At 40.5% G+C, this 14,120-nt stretch overlaps 1 pseudogene; it reads left to right on the plus strand.

Annotated features, from left to right (window-relative positions):
* The first annotated feature begins 5,347 nt into the window (after positions 1-5,347).
* The window catches only part of LOC127200428 (40S ribosomal protein S2-like), a 96,669-nt pseudogene continuing 87,896 nt past the window's right edge, over positions 5,348-14,120 (plus strand).

The following is a 14,120-nucleotide window of genomic DNA, read 5'->3' on the forward strand; positions in this document are numbered from 1 at the left end:
AAAACAAATAGGAGTCTCTTCTTCCTTGAGGGATGGTCTCAAAACTGATATGCTAACTGTCAAAATAGACACTGGGTTTAAGATAAGCCTCATATAACACACCACTGTCCTGTTTCCTTGTAAGGGGAGGAAGCTTCAGAGCATGTTGGCAGAGTCAGCTTTTAAAAGGACATGGCCAATAGCTCAGCCTTGCAGTGTTTGTATGCCTCCAGTCCTGTGTGGGACAAGTGGGAAAGATATGCAGCTCACTGCCTGAGCGGCAGCTATTGAACATGACCCTCTGTGCTTCACTGTCTCCAGATTCAATCTGGTGGCTTGGTTTTCTGGTTGGTTGGTTGGTTGGTTGGTTGGTTGGTTTGGTGTTTTGGCTTTGTTTGTTTGTTTATTTGTTCTTTACACCATTCTCTGTTCACTTATAGATAAACTCCTGGGAACATCATGGTATTTTTGAAAATCATTCTGCTTTGAAACCAGAAAATTCTCAATAAATGTGCCCATGCTACTTATTACCTGACCTATTATGAACAGATAAATTCACTTGTGAATCTCTCTGCTTGGGGTTGAGTCACTCCATCATATGCTGACTTTCCAAGGTTCAGAATAAAACAGCTAAACTCCACTTCTGACGAAGCTGCCCTCTTCCTTGAAGGTCTGTTTTAAATATTACATGTCAAGCCTTTCTGGGGGATGAACCTCAGTGGTGAGGTGCTCAAGATTCTATTTCTATAGGACAGTTAATAGATATGGGAGATAGATGGATGGATAGATAGATAGATAGATAGATAGATAGATAGATAGATAGATAATAGATAGATAAGATTAGATACCAGAACAGATGGATGGATGGATGGACAGATGGACAAATTGATGGATGGATATATAGATGGATGGACAGACAGATGATAGTGTCTTCTGATTTTTACATGTTCACAGTGATGTTCATGCTTGTGAATATAACCCCCCTCACATAGTCACACATATACACAATAGATAAAATGTACAGCAACATTTACATTAACAATGACTATTAAAACAGTACTTTGTTATCCACGTTGTTCACCTGTTTGGAATCTAAAGGTTAGAACATTGTGACTTTGTTGCTTCTCTGCTCTCCCCAGTTCTTCATGTAGCCATTCCCCACCAGCAGCCAATGTAGGTAGGGCTGAAATTTACCATGGAAACAGACACAAATGGAAAGGAAAATACATTCTTCTGGAGAGATGAATACCATTGCACAATCTTCTGTGGCCACGTGAAGTACAGCACAGTCACCTCCGAGTCCTCTTACATTCACAGCAATCAGGGAGGCATCAACTGTCAATCACAGACACCAACCTACGGTGGTTGTGGTGCTGTCTGCCTGCATGATCTCTGGGTCACTATCTCCTTCCCAATCTCTTCCCTCCCTCTCCCTCCCCTTCTCTCTCTCCTCTCTCCTCTCCGCCCCATCACTCTGCCTTGTGCTGGACAAACCTACAGCATTTCACTCACTGCTCCTAATCTCTTACTAGGTTCCCCCTTTCCTCCTGGACCTTGTTGCTTTGGATTCATGATTTAAGACTCAGGTCAGCCATCATTTCTCCACGGTTTTTGTTTTTTGTTTTTCTGTTTTTCACAACTCTAGGTTCACTCGAAGTTCACAGATCTTTACTACAATTTCAGTGAGGCTTACCCTAAAATTCTTGTTTAAAATTGTGCCTTCCACAGCTCCTGTTCTGCCCCACTCTGCCTCTCATGTTGATTTATCACACAGCATTTATCTTCCTGCCGTGTGAAATTTAATTTTTTTATATTTCATATTTATATGTGTGAAAACGTGCCCATGAATTCCTAAAGGGGTATCATCAGACCCCTTACAGTGGAAGACACAGGCACGTGTGAGGATGTGTGAGCCACCAGGTGCTGGCGTTGTATCAGAACACACGTCCTCTGACACAGCAATGAGCACTAGCAGCCTGAGCCACCGCTTTATCTCTACAGCTGTTAATGCTTGACTTTAAATTTAAAAAAAAAAAAATCTGTTTCTAAGTGACTTATGTGTCAGGAATTCCTATCCTGTCTGAGTCATTTATGTGGCTCCTATGCCTGGGACATAGTAGATATTCAGCAAATAGTAAAATGAATGACTTGCATCTGAGGCAGGTCTCAAAGCATGAAAAAAAATTCAAGCTTGTGGCACGACCAGGTATGTAGATTTCCTGGGCCTATTTCATAAGATAGTTAAGACTCATGGAAACGACATGGGATATATCTGTATAAGAAGACTTAAGGGATAAATAGCTTTAGTCTAGCATCTTGCATGCATGTGGCTGTGTCTTTCTACAACACAAGGGCAGAAAGACTCTGCAAGGACCACATAGGACTGACTCCATGGCAGCATATTGAGCAATCAGCATGCTGCCTCTTCCTTTACACCAGCCAGGGTCATACCTAGCTCTGTAGAGGACTTTGGGAAGAGCTGGACCTGGCTATCCAGAACCATCTTTGAGGAGCCAACTATCATGTGATCGGCCGCTGCCTCGTATACGAAGGCCACAGGCCTGTGGATGTGCCTTGAGATTTCACCCATGAATTTACACATGAAGATGCTTATAGATCTGGCTTTAGACTATTAACCATGGAACATCTCAGCGTTAACAACACATACTGAAATATTTAAATGCCAACCTGTGGGAGTCAGGGCTTTAAGACCTTTTCTGGGCTACATTCTTCACTAAGGCAGAACGCCAGATGCAGGAGGTGCACGTCAGGGGAGGAGTGTGCTGTGAGCATCTGGGCACAGCCTCCCAGGCTGTTTTGACAGCAGATAATGAAACAGAGTTTTGCCAGTGACTCACTCTTACTTGTGGTGCCTCTGCAGAGTTTTCCTGTTCTGCTCACATTCATTCAAGACAAAATTTAAATGCATGCTTTTAGATCGTCTCCTACCTAATGATAGCATGGCATTGTGTTTGTTTAATGACTACAATAGGCTCCCAAGCCCAGTGGGGGTGATATTTCCTCATACAGACACCTGGGAGACTTGATAATCCCCCTGCCTCTTCTGGCAGAGTAGAAGGATTGGCAAGAGGAATGTTCTAGGATTTCCTGTGTGCCTCACTTTCTAAGTTACTATCTTATAAAAAAGAATTGTTCTGAAGATCATGAAGAGTTTGGCAAATCTTTGTGATAACCTGTGGTGCACAGCTGAGTAAATGACTCACAGTGGGGTGTGTGACACAGCTTCCACAGTGTCCTAAGACAACATGGAGCCATTTCATTACCCTCTTCTTCATTAGAACAGTAGAAACCACTGGAAATTGAGCTTGAACTTGTTTTTGTTTCCCACATCTTCCAAAAGCAGCCACAGCAACTCCTAAGGTTGATATCAAACCCAGCATCTGAAGTAGATGTTATTGGAAGAAGATGACCAGCCATGACTCATATACATAGAGTCAAGGAGGGAGAAAGTGACTGGAATGTATTAGTTAACTTTGTCCTAAGTGCCTTAATGCACTGTCAGCTGGTCTTTCCTGCTGCTGAGAGCACAATCCTGTAGAAACAACACAGTACTTGGTCCGCAGCATCCATTATTTGTCTATGTTCAAGAAACCAAATGAACTATTTCCCCAATGATCCTGACAAAATTTATTAGAACCCAAGATAAGTTTTCTAGCTGTGGCCATTGCTACCAAGTGGCAATGGGTAAAACTAAGAAATACATTTCATTGTACACATACTGGTAGACTGTATATCACTGTGGTAGTTTGAATGAAAAGGGCTCATAGGGAGTGGCTATTAAAAGGTGTGGCCTCATTGGAGGAAGTATGTTACTTGAGGTAGGTTTGGAGGTTTCCGAAGCTCAACCCAGATCCAGTGTCACTCTCTTTTCCTGCTGATGCTGATGCTGATGCCTGTCCTGATGTGGAGCTTTCAGCTACCTCTCCAAGATCATGTCTGACTCTGTACCACAATGATGATGATGGACCAAAGCTCCTGATCTATAAGCCATCCTCAACTAAATGTTTTCCTTTATAAGAGTTCCATGGTCAGGGTTTCTCATCACAGCAATGAAACCTAAGTAAGCCAATCATGATTTAGAAAAGACTACTAGATGGCTAATAAATATATAGTTGATGAGTGATAGATAGATAGATAGATAGATAGATAGATAGATAGATAGATAGATGATGAGTAGATAATAGATAATGTATAGATAGATAGCTTACAGATGGATTATAAATCTATAAATGGCAACTATTGATCAATTAGTTTATGACTACTAGATAAATAAGTGATAATACAGGAATGATAGATAACAGATATATTATAGGAAGATGATAACAGGTGACTAATAGGTATGTAATTGGTAACATGATAGGTAGATGATAGGTAGAGTACAGGTGATAACTAATAAGTACATAACATAATAGAGGACAATAAGCAATAGATTTTAGATACATATAAGATAAAAGGTAATATATGACCACAAGTAATGTAACTTGTGGTTGAAAAGAGAAAGCATAAATAATTAATAGATAGACAGCCATGAGTTAGTTCCTCTTCGCCTCTTCTCACTGCTGCTCAGATCCCTGGCTTCTCCGTCCCACCTGACCCTTCACCAGGAGCTGTTCTCTGATGCTGAGAGTCATCACTCATCACCCAGTGCTTGCACCAGTTTGCTTATTCCTTGTTATAAAAGACAAAGCTTCACAACTGCTGGCCAATATTGTGAACAAATACTCACTAATTAGCGTAAAATATTTGTAGACTTTTTGTTTTGTCAGTCAAAATACTTTTCCAAAATTATCCAGATAAGCTGCTTTCCTCACTAATCTTTGTAGCATAATTAATTATATCATGTGTCTCCAATAGAGTTTAAATTTAAATATTATTGTTTACATCTGATGGTGTATCTCTACATTTTTTTTTGTCTTGGTTTCTAGGGTTACTGTGACTAAGCATGACAAGCTGAGTGACTTTCTACAGCCACAAGGTCCCCTCACATCCCCAAAGCTGATAGTCTAAGGTCAAGGTGATATGTAACAACTGTCCCATAGGGTGCAGAGGCGCACCTGGTCCAAGTGGCCGTCCTTGGGATTGGTTAGCAATCTTGAGTGCAGCCAGGCTTAAAGAAGCCTCATCCAGATTCCTCTTTCACCTTCAAATATTCTCCCTCTGTGGGTCAATGACAAACAAACAAACAAACAAACAAACAGCAGTCTAGTATATCAAGGCATACCTTAAGGTGGCATGAACATCTTCTGAACTAATAATACACCTCCTGTGTGATGTAAAGCCACATTCTGAAGTGTAAGGTGAACACAAAAGATTTGGTTTGGCTTCTTCTTCCTCTGGAAAACACTAAATGGCAGATGACGCCAGTGCAGCAGGAGGGCCCAGAGAACCTGGGTGCCCAGGATTAGGAGGGCACTGCAGCTTCTGGGGAGCATTAGGCAGCCTTCTTAGAGGCCACGGTCATGGCCAAGGCCATGGGCATAGTTGAGGTCGTGAGACTCATGGAGGTAAAGCCGAAGACAAGGAATGGATCCCCGTCACCAAGCTGGACCGCCTGGTTAAGGACATGAAATCAAGTCCTTAGAGGAGATTTATCTGTTCTCCCTGCCCATTAAGGAATCCGAGATTACTGATTTTTTTCCTGGGCACATCCCTAAGGGATGAGGTTCTCAAAATCATGCCAGTGCAGAAACAGACACGGGCTGGCCAGCAGACCAGGTTCAAGGCTTTTGTTACTATTGGGGACTACAATGGTCACGTTGGTGTTGGTGTTAAGTGCTCCAAGGAGGTAGCCACTGCTATCCAAGGGGCCATCATCTTGGCCAAGCTTTCCTTCATCCCTGTGCGGAGAGGTTACTGGGGGAATAAGATTGGCAAGCCACACACTATTCCATGCAAGGTGACAGGCCTCTGTGGCTCTGTTTTGGTGCGTCTCATCTCTGTCCCCAGAGGCATTGGCATTGTCTCTGCTCCTGTGCCCAAGTCTCCTTATCAGGAATTCACTTATCATCTTGTGAAAACCCACACCAGAGTGTCTGTTCAGAGGACCCACGCTCCAGCTGTGGCTACCACATAAGAGTTTTTACAAGAAAAATAAAGTGAATTAATTCTGTTTAAAAAAAAAAAAAAGATTCAGTTTGGACACAGTGCAATATCTACAATGGCTATTATTACATACATTACAAATCAGTCATATATGCATGTATATGTGTGTGACTGATATACAATTTGTTATGAATATAAAGTAATTTTCCAGTCATGCATTCCACAAGAGATGAGTTAGTCAGTATTATACTACTACAATGAAATCTACAAGGCAAGTACTCTTGATTAAAAGGGTGTGAATAGCCCATGGTTTGGGGAAACTGAAAATCCAAGTTCAGTTGATCCCTTTGGCCTGTCTCTGGGAAAGACCTCATGATGGATGCTGGCATAGAGCATCAGCGATTTGTGGAGGTGGAAGAGAAAGGACTGCAGACAGCTTGCTCTTTTTGCAACAGTCTCTCAAACATATAGCTCAGGAGATGGACAGAATCCCTTAACCCCTTCCACCTGGAATACCCCAGGTGATCTAACCCTCCATCTTAAAGCCCCCATCACAGGAACCTTTCAGGGTAAAGGAAAGCATGACCAAACCAAACCAGACTGCTCATCTAATTAGTAGCACAGTGCTGAGGCAGGTCTGTGATTTTGCTGTGTGATCTCAGAGTCTCGCCTCCGCTTTCTGTACGTTGGAGGATTTCATGGAACGTAGCCTCTAGAAAATTTTGCACCTGGCAAATATTAAGTGCCCAGTGGATGCTGTGGGCTTTTATCAAAAATTCTGCACAGGGATCTTCCTTCTTTCTTAATTAATTATGCCATTCATCTCCCTTGGTTACATTTCAGAGGGCCAGGCAGCAATGAAACATTTAAAAGTTACAGTTAGCTTATTAATTGGTTTTGTTTAGTTGACATTCTGTGGGAGTCAAATTACTTGCCTTGGAAATGTGGGTTATTTTAACCAGCATGAAAGACATTAAGTCACCGCTTTATGTTAACTTTCAGCAAGTACAGAAATTCTAAAGTGATATTAATAAGAATTTTAAAGAATTATTTTTAATTTTCTGGAAAAATAATCAGGTTTCCATGATAACAACATATGCATTGCATCTAGGAACTTCATCCTTGATGACATAAGTTGATTACCTCCTGATAAACATTGAACAAGTTTTATATTTTACAATAGGAAGTGGGTGCCTCCTCCAGCGAGTGTCATGTGAGGCGGGACTTTTATTTCAGTGCATCATCCTTGCTTTCTTTCCCCAGGGACATCCGTCAGAAAGGCACCCACAGAAGAATGTCTCATAAGAGGGTCTGCATAGGTGTTGCTTATCTGGTGGGATCCAGCCATCCCTTGACTCCTCAGTCTAAACAACTGTCTAAGTTCACACACCTGGTCTTTTAAAGATGATGATTAGGGATTTCCCTCAATGGGAAATCATGTAGCTTTCATGTGAGTGAAAGCCTTATGTCTCATATCCCATAAGCCCTGGGATCGCCTATGTATATGGTACCATGTGTTGCTCAGTAGCTTGCATCAGCATCTTCAAATAAGCTGTGGATAGCCTCTGTGCTGTGCATGTGCCAAGAGCCTTGCCCACAGCTCTGAAGGCTGAGAACAGCAGCCAGGAAGGTAGGAGAAGGCTTATATGCACAGCTTCTGCTTTCTCTCCATACTGTTCAATTCCTCTGACCATACTATTGGGCCCCAAGGTTATAATAGGCATCAAGGACAATGGCTTGTGTATAGCTGTTTCTTACCAGCTGAAGCATTTCCAACTGGAGTCATTGTTTGCCGATGTTAATTAATGTTCCCTAGTTGCTCACAGCTTCCTTTTCTTCTTCAAAGTATGATTATTATGAAATGAAACTATTGTTCTCCATTCTCCATCAAGTATACAGTCCTACCACAGAGACTTAATATTTGAGACATCCTTTTCTATCTCCTCCGCCTAGCACCCACTGCCCAAAGCTCCTTCACTGCTGTATGGATCTCCACCACAAATGGTCTTATCTCTTACATAGCCAGAAAAAAAATTGTCCATCACATGAACTCTTACCATAGCTCTCCATCCTCAAAAATGAGAAGTCTCAATAGGTACTTCATAATTGTTGTTCTCCACAGTGTGTCTATGAATAGTCTCTTTCCAGCCAGCATGAGACACCAAGGATTAGATATTGAGTTTCTTCTTATGCACACCAGCAATCAGAAGATGGCCCTAGGCTTTAGTACTGACACCCACCTCTTGACTGCCCTCCAGAGCATGATGGGAGGCCATGCTCCAGTGTTATTAAAGTTGCTGCCAATGCGCTAGTTTAATCCAGATTATATTCTTGAAATCACAATCAGCCTTGGGTCTCCAGACCTTCTGAATTTTTCTTTGGAGCATTAGTGTGGACCAGTAAGCAATTATTTCTTACTTTAAACCTACACAGACTTTATAATGACCAATATCATTTACCACAAATTTGCAAAAGCAGTCAGTGGGGACGTAGGTACACCTACCTCTGTGATTCTGTTTTCCCCAGAAGGTCATATGTTCTGTATTTCCTTAATTAAGCAATGATAGGAGGTCATTAGGATCCCTTTAGAGGGAAGAAGCCTTGGGCATGAGCTGTAAAAACTAATTCCCTATTGCACAGCACTGACATGTCCCAAGTAGCACTTTAAAATACCCTATTCAAAAGAGCCTTGAATATCAGTGTGTAAGATCTGCACACTCAGTTGTGTACACATACCTAGAGATGTCACCTTCATTTGTCACTCACTTTTTACTCTTCTCAGCATTGAGTGTGCACACACACACGCATATTCACATGTACACATAGATTGCCCACTCACATGCACACATACACATATATGCATGAATACGCACACCCACATACAGGTGTACACACACTCACACACACACATATACACTTAAGCATGCATAAATATATATGCATGTACATACACACACACACACACACACATACCACATGTACACCTATAAGCTTCTTCACATGCTCCAGTATTGACAACGAATACTCAAGTTAGCTGCTGAAGTATCTGGTATAAAAATAACAGCAGTGGAACCCCCCTTTCTTCGGCTTCTTCATCCTGGCTCAGTGACTGGAGCTGTACAGCTTAGAATCCTTCCTCCCCTGTCACCATCAGCCCCCAGAGCATGGTGTGTCAATAGCATGAGGACACTAATGTCTCCATGAATTTGTACTGAAGCGCTGATTACCTTTCCTGGGAAGGAGGGGCTAGGTGTATATGGAAAGATTGATATTCCCTCCTTCCACCAAGTTTGTGCAGAAAGGAGCTGAAATGTTGATGCACATTGGGAAGCTCAGAGCCTCAGCAACCAACATCAGGGCTCTGAACTATATTCTGTGGTTTATCTGCAAGTCCACTCCTACACTGACCATATATATTAAGTAATTCCCCCCCAAGGACATTGGTGTCACAGTCTTATAGAACAACCAAGTCAGCAAAGATCTGTTCAAACATATCACTACTGAAATCCACACAGGGAAATTATGTATTTTTTTTTCTGCAACTTATTGATTTTTTTTATTAATTTATTCTTGTTACATCTCAATGTTTATCCCATCCCTTGTATCCTCCCATTCCTCCCCCCCCCCCAATTTTCCCGTTATTCCCCTCTCCTATGACTGTTCCTGAGGGGGATTACGTCCCCCTATATATTCTCATAGGGTATCAAGTCTCTTCTTGGCTACCTGCTGTCCTTCCTCTGAGTGCCACCAGGTCTCCCCCTCCAGGGGACATGGTCAAATGTGAGGCACCAGAGTACGTGAGAAAGTCATATCACACTCTCCACTCAACTGTGGAGAATATTCTGACCATTGGCTAGATCTGGGAAGGGGTTTAAAGTTTACCGCCTGTATTGTCCTTGGCCTTAAAGACTATATAGTCTTGAAGATGTTACAAAATGAAGTCTGAGCTGCTGACAGCATGGTAGAGTAGCTTCCTCCTCATGTGTTCTGGAAGGGAGAACACCCTTGCCTCCTACTACCTACACCTAACCCCCCTGTTCAGGCACTGGGAATCAAAACACTTATCTGAATTGACTAAGTCAAGTAGCTATTAGAGGTTTTATTGGCATCGTTATTGTTGGAAAGATGGAATTAAATGGAAACCTGGCTCAAATTTCATTTGCAGTTATATTTTTACTAAGATAGTTAATGACTGAAGGTCAATTTCATGCAGCATGCCATCATCTTAATAGCAGTGAAATTTCACACAAAGAGTATCAATTAAAGTAGGGAAAAACAAGATATTTTAATGATGTACAGAATATCAATTTGTGGCATGGTAGGCAGAAAAAAATGAATTTAGTTATTATATAACAGTAGAACAGGTATTAAATTCTGTGTCCTGGTGACTAATGTTGGTTCTAATAAGAGACATGGAAATGTCAAAAGAAAAATAACCTGCAGAGGTAAAGGCAAATATAAAGAGAAAATGTGTTTATAAATAACCATCTCTAAGGGTAAAGACATACTGGAGTTATATGTGCTAAATTCTATGAAAATAAAGAATACTACTGTGATTATTTTAGAGGTAAAGAGTCCATTAATTTCCCAAAATTTCATTAAGCATATTTTAACACATAAGATCGTCAAATGCCGAGTGTAGCATTGACAATAGATAATGTTTGTTACTGAATCAAGAAACATATGATTACATTTTCAGAATCTGGGTTTATGTGTCATTGTGTGTGCATGCAATGTGTGTGTGAGTGGACAGAGGACACAGAGGCCATGGAGCTGGTGTAGAGATCAGAGAACAACTTTGGGTGTTGATTCTCTCCTTCCACCTTTATGAGGCTCCTGGAGAGCAAACGCAATCTCCAGGCTTACATGGTAAGCATCTTTACCTACAGAACCATCTTCCTGCCACATGACAGTTAGAGAAAAAAAACCTGTTCATGACAGGAATGTGGATTTATACCACATATCTTCTTCTTTCACTATAATGGATTACTGCATTTTTTTTAACTAAGTCATGTTGCATCCAGTGGAAAGAAAATCCACACCAAATACCCCCATGTATAGTAGTCCCCATGTCTGTTTATGAATGTCATCCAGAATGATTCTCAGGGTCACTTGTGACCATTAAAAATTCCTACATAGAAACAGAGTTATTTCACTAAAAACTAAGTAGTTAAAATTGCCATCTGTCTTTAATGTGAACTAATTGGTTCAAAGGGTCATATTGATTTGGAGTTCAATGTCTTAGATATCCTGAGTATCTAGTGTGTCTGTCTTTGTGTTCCTACCACCATCAATGGCAGAATTGACAGCACTGTGACAGGAAGTACATTCTACTTACACCAGCTTACAGCAAGAAGCTAAGCATATAAGTCAAGTCTGTGGTCAGTTGAGTGTAGAAAGAATATCTTATATAATGTATAGATGCCTGTGAATTTAAAAACCTATGGCCTATAGGAAAGAGTAGAAATAAAAATGGAACATATGGCAGGAATAAAGGATTCTGGGATAGGGACAGGCACAAGTGATTTACTCTGAAAGATGTGAGGAGGACAGATGCATGGTACCTGAGCAGAGGTAATCAGCCACAGGATAGACTAGAGATTAGTATAAATGGGTTATTTTTTAATATTTTATTAATTTATTCATATTACATCTAAATTGTGATTCCATTCCTTGTATCCTTCCATTCCTCCCTCCCTCCTACTTTCTACCTAATCCTCTCTCCTATGACTGTGATTGAGGGGGGTCTCCTCCCCCTGTATATGCTCATAGGGTATCAAGTCTCTTCTTGGCAGCCTGCTATCCTTCCTCTGAGTGCCATCAGGCCTCCTCATCCTGGGGACGTGGTCAAATATGGGGCACCAGAGTTCATATAAAAGTCAGTACACACTCTCCACTCAACTGTGGGGAATGTCCTGTCCATTAGCTAGATATGGGTAGGGGTTCGAAGTCTACTGCATGTATTATCCTTATCTGGTGCCATAGTTTGACCAGGACCCCTGGGCCTAGATCCGCCCATCATAATGTTCTTCTTGTAGGTTTCTATGACCCTCTGGATCCTTCTATTTGCCCATTCTCCCATGCTTCTCTCACCTAGAGTCCCAAAAAGAAGTCTTCCCCTCTGTTCCACTTTACTGGTAAGTGAAGACTTTCATGGGACATACCCCTTGGGCTAGTGTCCAGATATAAGTGAGTTTATACCATGTAAGTCTTTCTGCTTCTGGGTTAACTCACTTATTATCATCATTTCAAGTTCAATCCATTCGTCCACAAATTTCGGGAATTCCTTGTTTTTAATAGCTGAGTAGTATTCCATAGTGTAAATGTATCACAGTTTCTTTATCTATTCTTCTACTGAGGGACACTTAGGCTGTTTCCAGGTTCTGGCTATTATGAATAAGGCCGCTATGAACATGGTTGAGCATATGTCCCTGTTGTGTTGTGGAGTATTTTTTGGGTATATTCCAAGGAGTGGAATAGCTGGGTCTTGCAGAAGCCCTATTCCCATTTTTCTGAGAATGCACCAGATAGATTTCCAAAGTGATTGTACCAGTTTGCATTTCCACTAGCAATGAAGGGGTGTTCCTCTTTCTCCACATTCTCGCCAGCCTGTGGTGTCACTTCAATTTTTTTTATCTTAACCATTCTGATGGGTGTTAGATGGAACCTCAGAGTCATTTTGATTTGCATTTCTCTGATGACTAAAGATGTTGAGCATTTCTTTAAGTGTTTTTTAGCCATTTGATATTCCTCTGTTGAGAATTCTGTTTAGTTCTGAGCCCCTAAATGAGTTATTTTAAGTTATGAGCTAGTCAGAGAAAAGCTTAGTTATATGGCTGAGGTATTTGCAAATACATTTTGAGTCTCATGAGTCATTATTCTGGGATCTTGAGGCCAGGAGGGAAAATATATGCCCTACTACAGTTGAGAGTGTAATTAATTTAATGACACATTTACCTAACCCAAATGATACTGAAGACACTTGTAAAGATGGCAGCTTTAAAAGATAGTGAAATACAGAAAAACTTAAATACATGAGTAAATAAGCATGCATTTAGTATCCCAATATGATTTATTGCATGATGCTGTTCACTGCAGCTCTATTCCCCACAGTCAGGACATGGAGTCAACTCAAGAGCCCATTGATAAATGAATGGAAGACAAAGTCCATACATATACCAATGCATTATTATGTTATTCAGCTACAACAAAGAATAAAATCTTATCATTAGCAATCAGAGAGAATGGAAGACATTGTGTTAAGTTAAAAAAGCCAGGTATAGGCAGACAAGGCCTACATTTCATGACCTCTGTGTGAAAGTTTAACAACCTCTGAGAGGGCAGAGCTCATAGCTGGAGGTAGAGAAGGATGGAAATAGAAAGGTAGGATGAAGGGAAGCCAGAATTGACTGGTGTGTGCTGTGTGTGAATGTTGAAATATCAGACTGAGCCACACTGAGGAAAACGATTAATTCATGTTAATCAAAGCATAAGAAAGGATAACACATGATTTTATTATGAATAAAAAATAGTTGGAATAAATCATAAAAATTTTGTTGGCTTGTCTTATATAAATAAACAGTAATGATTGACTGGACAGAAACCATTTAAGAATAAATGTTCATGGATTGGTAGCATTAACATAGTAAAAATAGCTATCTTATCAAAAGCAATCTACAAATTTAGTGCAATTCCCATCAAAATATCAACAAAATTTTTTACAGACCTTTAAATAACAACTCTCAGTTTCATATGAAAAAATTCAAAACAGAAAAAACACAGAATAGTTAAAACAATCCTGTTCAATAAAAGAATTTCTGGAGATATCACCATCCCTAATTTTAAGTTGTACTACAAAGTATATAGTAAAAAAGAAAAAACACATGGTATTGGCATAGAAGCAGACAAGTTGATCAATGGAATTGAATCAAAGACCTAATAATAAACCCACACACCTATGAACACTTGATTTTTCACCAAAACAAAAAACAATGGAAAAAAAGAAAGTAACTTCAATAGATGATGCTGGTCTAACCAGATGTCTACATGTAGAAAAATGCAATAGGTCTAGATTTATC

This window comes from Acomys russatus, chromosome 1 (genome assembly GCF_903995435.1).
Source record: "Acomys russatus chromosome 1, mAcoRus1.1, whole genome shotgun sequence".
In the NCBI taxonomy this organism is placed as follows: domain Eukaryota; kingdom Metazoa; phylum Chordata; class Mammalia; order Rodentia; family Muridae; genus Acomys; species Acomys russatus.